The sequence below is a fragment of the Gekko japonicus genome, unplaced genomic scaffold, assembly GCF_001447785.1.
Source record: "Gekko japonicus isolate JY-2015 unplaced genomic scaffold, Gekko_japonicus_V1.1 scaffold102, whole genome shotgun sequence".
NCBI lineage: Eukaryota > Metazoa > Chordata > Lepidosauria > Squamata > Gekkonidae > Gekko > Gekko japonicus.
This window is the reverse complement of record NW_015172006.1, coordinates 28,516-35,422: the sequence shown is the minus strand read 5'-3', so window position 1 is coordinate 35,422 and position 6,907 is coordinate 28,516.

Genomic DNA, 6,907 nt, shown 5'->3' with positions numbered 1-6,907 from the left:
CTCCCTCTGCATGAGTCATGTGCAAAGGTAGCAAAAACATCCCCATAGCTTTCCTATTTTTTCCTTCAGGTGGTTTTGTGTGATGGTTCCCCCGATGCCCACGTCTGCTCCTGTACATTTTGGATAAAGCACTACACTAAAAGTCCTTTTAATTCTTGACTTCAAATATTTCTACCTCACCTTCCTGATTTATCCTGAGGTGGCTTAAGAACATGATCAGAGGCCAAACAACGTAGATTTTGAAGAAGACAATACAAATCGACACTAAAATCATGACTTTTTTCCCCAAGAAAGCAACATCAAATGGACTGCCTGCATAAGGAACTTAATATACCTTCCATTTAAAATTCTGCCCCTTCTGCCCACTGGGAGGAAAAATAGTCCTTCACCTCATGTGAAAGGTCATAAATACCGGTGCTTTGTGCTTGCCAAATGTCCCTAGGTAATCTGTTCCATAATCTGGAGGCAGCAAATGAAAAAGGCACGTAATGGACAAAGGTGGACTGTACTGCAGAAGGAAAGTAGGACTGGGGAGAAACGGATGTGAGAAAAAGTCCTTCAGGGGAAGGGAGGGTTGCCAACTCTACCTTGGGAAGTGCCTGGAGATCTGGGATTGGATCGTGGGGAGGGTGGGGTTTGGGAAGGGACCTCAGCAGGATATAATGCCATACAGTCGGCCTTCCAAAGCAGCCATTTCCTATTATCTCTGTTGTCTGGAGACCAGTTGCAAATTGCAGGAGACCTCCAGCTACCACCTGGAGTCTGGCAACCCTGGGGGGTGGAACCTATTCTGCAATGCAAAAGGTTCCAAGTTCAGTCCTCAGCGTCTCTGGGCAGGAGGTAATGTGAAAGACCTTGACCTGTGATCCTAGAGAATCACTGCCAGTCTGCATATACTGACCTCGATGGACCAATGGTCTGATCCAGATGAAGAAGAGTTGGTTTGTATACCCCACTTGTCTCTCTCTTAAAGAGTCTCAAGGCGGCTTACAATCGCCTACTCTTCCTCACCAGTTCGGTGTAGTGGTCAGGAGCGTGGACTCTAACCTGGGAGAACAGAATTTGATTCCCCACTCCTCCATATGCAGCTGCTGGTGTGACCTTGGGTCACTCACAAATGCTTTCAGAGCTATTCTCGCACAAGCAGTTGTTGAAAGAGCTCTCTCAGCCCCACCTACCTCACAGGCAATGTTCCCTCTAAGCTGTGAAGCCTTCTGAGCAAAAATTCTACTTTGTGAGCTACTTCCATTAAAGTTGTGAGCGAGCGACTTGGCTACTGCATAAATTAGTTTGGAGCCATCCTTCCTGAGAAAAGACAAAAAGGTGTGAGCCGGAGGTTAAAAATCTGTGAGCTAGCTCACACTAACTCAGCTTAGAGGGAACACTGCTCACAGGGTATCTGTTGTGGGGAGGGGAAGGGGAAGGAGATTGTAAACCACTCTGAGACTACTTCGGGTAGCGAAGGATGGGGCATAAATCCAATCTCCTCCTCCTCCTCCTCTTCTTCTTCCCCGCAACAGGCACCTGGTGAGGTAGGTGGGGCTGAGAGAGCTCTGAGAGAACTGTCACTGGCCCAAGGTCACCCAGCTGGCTTCATGTGGAGGAGTGGGGAATCAAGCCCAGTTCTCCAGATAAGAGTCTGCCACTCTTAACTGCTACAGCACGCTCCTGTGTTCAGGTATGTTGTCCCAAGTCATGAGGGATTCCAAAGGTGAGAACTAGAAGTAAGAATTGAACTCAGAAGCCAATAGAGAGTCAATGCTAATGGTTCAAAATGTGTGTTCAGTACTTTTAACACAACCATTCACATCAAGGTCACTTCATTGCAGCTCATAGCCCAAGCACACTTCTGAATTATTATTTTTTTGAGGAGAGGGAGATGTAAATGAAATGAGGCAACGGCAATCCGCAGCACAGTCTGCTCCAATGTTCCCTCTAAGCTGAGTTAGTGTGAGCTAGCTCACAGTTTTTTAGCCTCCGGCTCACACATTTTTCTCTTAGCTCAGGAAGGAGGTCTCCAGAGCAAACTAATTCATGCAGGAGGCAAATCGCTCACTCACAACTTTAATGCCAGTAGCTCACAAAGTAGAATTTTTGCTCACAAGACTCCACAGCTTAGAGGGAACATTGGTCTGCTCTTCTCCAAATTTGGCAAAATTAAAAGTAGAACACCTAAAGCATTGGTTCCTCATTGGAAATAAGAAGGGTTGACTTGGAAGTCCAGAATCCAGGGGAAAACTCAAATGACAAGGAGTTGAGAAGCATCCCAAAGACCTCTGTAGGAGACATGGATCATTTAAAGCTGTTCTTTCTTTTTTCCCCTTTCTGCATATTTTCTAGCAGTGTTCAGAACTTCAAGCATTTTGGCAACTGGTGATTCAGTTCATAAATAAAACATTGAGTAGTAATAGACCCTTTAAACCGAAGGTTATTGTGTTGGGTTATCTAAAGGTGCATGTAATTCAATCAGATTCGGAACTGGTTTTAAGCCTCTCTGTGGTTGCTAAATTGATGGTTGCCACGAAGTGGGAAAAGTCAGAACCCCCATCTGTGAATGAATGGTTTCATTGTGCCTGGAATATTGTACTGTTGATTAAGCCAACATATTACCAGCACTCTCACAGGAATATCTCAAATAGTTCTAATAAGTTTATGAACATTGAGCTATAATTATAATGTTTGGGCATTTTCGAGCTGGAGAGGAACTCTTTCGATATATATTGTAATGATTGGTGACATGTTTCTTTATTACTTATTTTCCTTTTGTAAATTTTTGTATTTTGTTTGCCTCTTAAGTGGCATGTTGTAAGTCATATTTTGAAATAAAAAGAGGAGTCCCGAAGAGGAACATGCCCTCCAGCATCTACAGACTGCCTCTCCCTTGCCACCGACAATGACAACCAACATTTCACAGAGGAAAATAGTAGCACTTCAAGCATTACCACCCGAACAGGGGTCCTCACATGCGCACTCATTGCTAGAGGCTCTGTTTTGTATGCTGTGTTCCTTTACCAGCCAACAGATTGCTCTGCGCTGTTTTAAAATCCAGTAACTTATTTAGTCTGTATGGTAAGTTGGAAAACAAACATCTGTTGTTTGACCATCTGTCCTTAGCAAGAGTTCAAAATGAGCCTTCCCAGCGTCTGGCATGGGAGGCTGAGCAGCACCTGGTGCTTTAGTGTTCATGCATATGTATTTATATGTATGCTCAGGGGTCATTTCATAGAAAAAGAGGCGCAGGAGCTCATTAGTATAACTCATTAGCATAACTTATTTGCATATGCCACACCCCCTGACATCACCGGAAGTGTGTCAGAAAACAACACCCACCGCTCAGGCTCCACTGGAGTGTTTTGGATTGCTAGCTATTGGGGGGGGGGACGCGCAGATCTGCCCTCACAGAGGAGGGAGAGCTTGTACCTGAATAAAACTTGGTCTTAAAGGTGCTACTGGACTGTTTTGGATTGCTAGCTATGGGGGGGGGGAAGTGCAGATCTGCCCTCACAGAGGAGGGAGAGCTTGTACCTGAAGGGGGGGGCTCTACAACTTACCTGGCTGCTTCTTGCTCCTCATGGCCCGACTGAGGGCCGCTGAGAGCAGGGGGCAGGGTTTGTTGCATGTGCCCGCCCCCTGGGCTCCTTACTGCCAAAGCTCTGCTCCCGTGCGCTCCCGCAGGAAATGACCCCTGTGTATGCTCATAAGGATGAAAATGCATCCACTCTCCTGCTCAAAAATTAAACTGTGGGGTAGAAGCAACTTTGTGCCCATGGGCCCTTTATCAGAATAATCAGCAAACTCACCTGAGTGGCTGTTTTGCTACTGCTTGACAACAGCCACCCCATGAAAGCCAGTGTGAGGTAAGTTACGTTGAGAATGTATAACTGGCCCAAGGTCATGCAGAGAGCTTCTACAAAAGAGTGGGGACTCAGACATGGGTGTCCCAGATCCTATTTTGAGTTTCTAATCACTACACCACACTGGCTTTCATGGGGAGGGAAGGATGGAAAGCTGAAGATGGGGGGGTCAGAAAAAGCAGAAAGGTTATGGGGGCTTACAGGGGCAGGGAATTGGAAATAGTGGGGAAGGTCCCCACTTGTCTACATCTACTTCATTTCCCTCCATCCAATTCCTGAAGTCCTGGGAAAAGGTGCACTTTGACAGGAATCTGAAATAAGGGTCCTAGTTTCATCTCAGGTATACCGCAACACTAATACTATCAGAGAATCTCCATTGGCATTTACATAGAAAAGCATCAGCGTAGACTAACTTCAAAAGAATAGCATCTACAGTGCAACGCTAAACAAAGGCACATCATTCTAAACTCACTGACTTCAATAAACTTAGACCAGTGTAACTCTGGTTGGGATTGCACTGCCCGTCATAAACAGAACATTTGCAAAGTAAAGACAGTTTTTGGACGAGTCCAAAATATTTCTTAGTCTAGCTGGTACACAAGAAGGATGATCTTTGAAACAGAAGCACCTGATTTTTCATTCCAAAACTCTCATATTTATGTTTTCAAGAAATCATATTACAATAATTTTTAACATCACTCAACTGACCCACTCTTTTGGGCTAACGAGCTTAACTCTTTCCTTTCCAATAAAATAAAAGATTACTTTAACCCATATATTCTTAGATCATGTACATCTATCTATCTATCTATCTGTATATCTGTCTGTCCATCCGTCCGTCCGTCTGTCTATTCATCCATCTGTCCGTCTGTCTGTCTGTCCATCCATCTATCCATCTGTCCATCCATCTATCTATCTATCTATCTATCTATCTATCTATCTATCTATCTATCTATCTATCTATCTATCTATCATCTATCTATCTATCTATCTATCTATCTATCTATCTATCTATCTATCTATCCATCATCTATCCATCCATCATCCATCCATCCATCATCTATCCATCCATCCATCCATCCATCCATCCATCCATCCATCCATCCATCCATCCATCCATCCATCCATCCATCCATCCATCCATCCATCCATCCATCCATCTATCCATCTATCCATCTGTCCATCTATCCACCTATCATCTTCTATCATCTATCCACCCATCCTGTCGATACATTTTTATTATAGTTAATGGTGGCAATGATATTTTAACTTTTTAAAGTACACATTATTTGTTGGCCATTAACCTTGGCATCTAGTCATGCCGGCCACATGACCATGGAAAAGTCTTCGGACAGCGCTGTCTCTTCGGCTTGGAAACAGAGATGAGCACCGCAACCCTAGAGTCGGGTTCGACTGGCTTTCGACCAAGGGAAACCTTTACCTTTGCCCAATAATGGTTTCTCTTGCCATACTTTTGAATTGTCCCTTTCCTTTGTCTTTAAGGACATCCATAGATCCAGATTAAAGTGGCAACTTCCTCTGATTCCCTCTTCCTGCCACAGACGCTGCTCACGTCATTCCTCGGGGTTCTCTATTGCCCAGGAGAAGCATCAGTGGGCTGCAGGAGGAAGGGCAAAGCAGGAGCATTCTATCCTGCAGTTAGAAAATGTAGTCTCAATGCTCCCTCTAAGCTCTGGAGTCTTGTGAGCAAACATTCTACTTTGTGAGCCACTGGCATTAAAGTTGTGAGCGAACCATTTGGCTACTGCATACATTAGTTTGCTTCCTGAGCTCAGACAATATTGTGTGAGCCGGAGGCTAAAAATCTGTGAGCTAGCTCACATTAACTCAGCTTAGAGGGAACGCTGGTCTCGATGTAACCCACATTCCTTGTTTTCCTGACACTCCTTTCCCTTGGATTTAACTTCTAGCTAATGCATGTTTGTTAATATAATCCAAGTCTGTCTTCAAAGTACATCCAGTCCATACAGACCTGTGGCCACTTTTATTCTTCCTAAAGAATAATAAATAGGCCATTCTTGGTTTGCGGCTTCTAGAAACGCTTTGGATGGCGTCACCCACCCTTGCAACCAAGGGCTTGAAGACAGACTGTTTCCACCAGGGGCAGAGCTTTTACCACTTGCTCTGCTCCTTCCTTCCAGCCCTACCTCTTGGAAAGAAAGAAGTTCTGGAAAGTGCTGTCACCACTGGGGCAGACCTTTTACCACTTTCTCTGTTCCTTTCCCCTCCCCTGTAGTTTAGTTTATTGCTGCCAGGTAGAATTGTTGATATTTTTCAGAGAATCATAGAGTTGGAAGGGATCTCCGGGGTCATCTAGTCCAACCCCCTGGACAATGCAGGAAATTCACAAATACTTCCCCCCCCCCACAGACACACACAACCCCAGTGACCCCTGCTCCATGCCCAGAAGATGGCAAAAAATCTTCAGGATCCTCTGCAAAACCATCTTGGAGAAAAATTGCTTCCAGGCCCCAAAGTGGCGATCAGCATTTCCCTAGTCGTGTAAGAAAGGGCCATGAGAATTAAACACTGATGCAACCCTTCCTGCCCTCTCTCTCATGATCTCCCTAAATTCACAGAATCAGCATTGCTGTCAGATGGCCATCTAGCCTCTGTTTGAAAACCTCCAAAGAAGGAGAGCCCATCACCTCCCAATATGTATGCATGCATTTATGTATGTATTTATGGTCTGTTCCTTTTTTTTATACCATAACCCACTTTGAGTCCACACTCAGCAGAAGAAAAGCGGGGTAAAGGTATCCAAATAACCAAACAAAGTCTAACCCCAATATGCTTAGTAAAACCCGTAACAAACTCACATGTACACATTATTTAAGAACATAAGAGAAGCCAATGTTGGATCAGGCCAATGGCCCATCCAGCCCAACACTCTGTCACACAGTGGCCAAAAATACCAGGGGCCATCAGTGGCCCTCCCACTGTTGCCCCCCCAAGCACCAAGAAGACAGAGCATCACTTGCCCCAGAGTCCCTATCTATACCTTGTGGCTAATAGCCACTGGTGGATCTCTG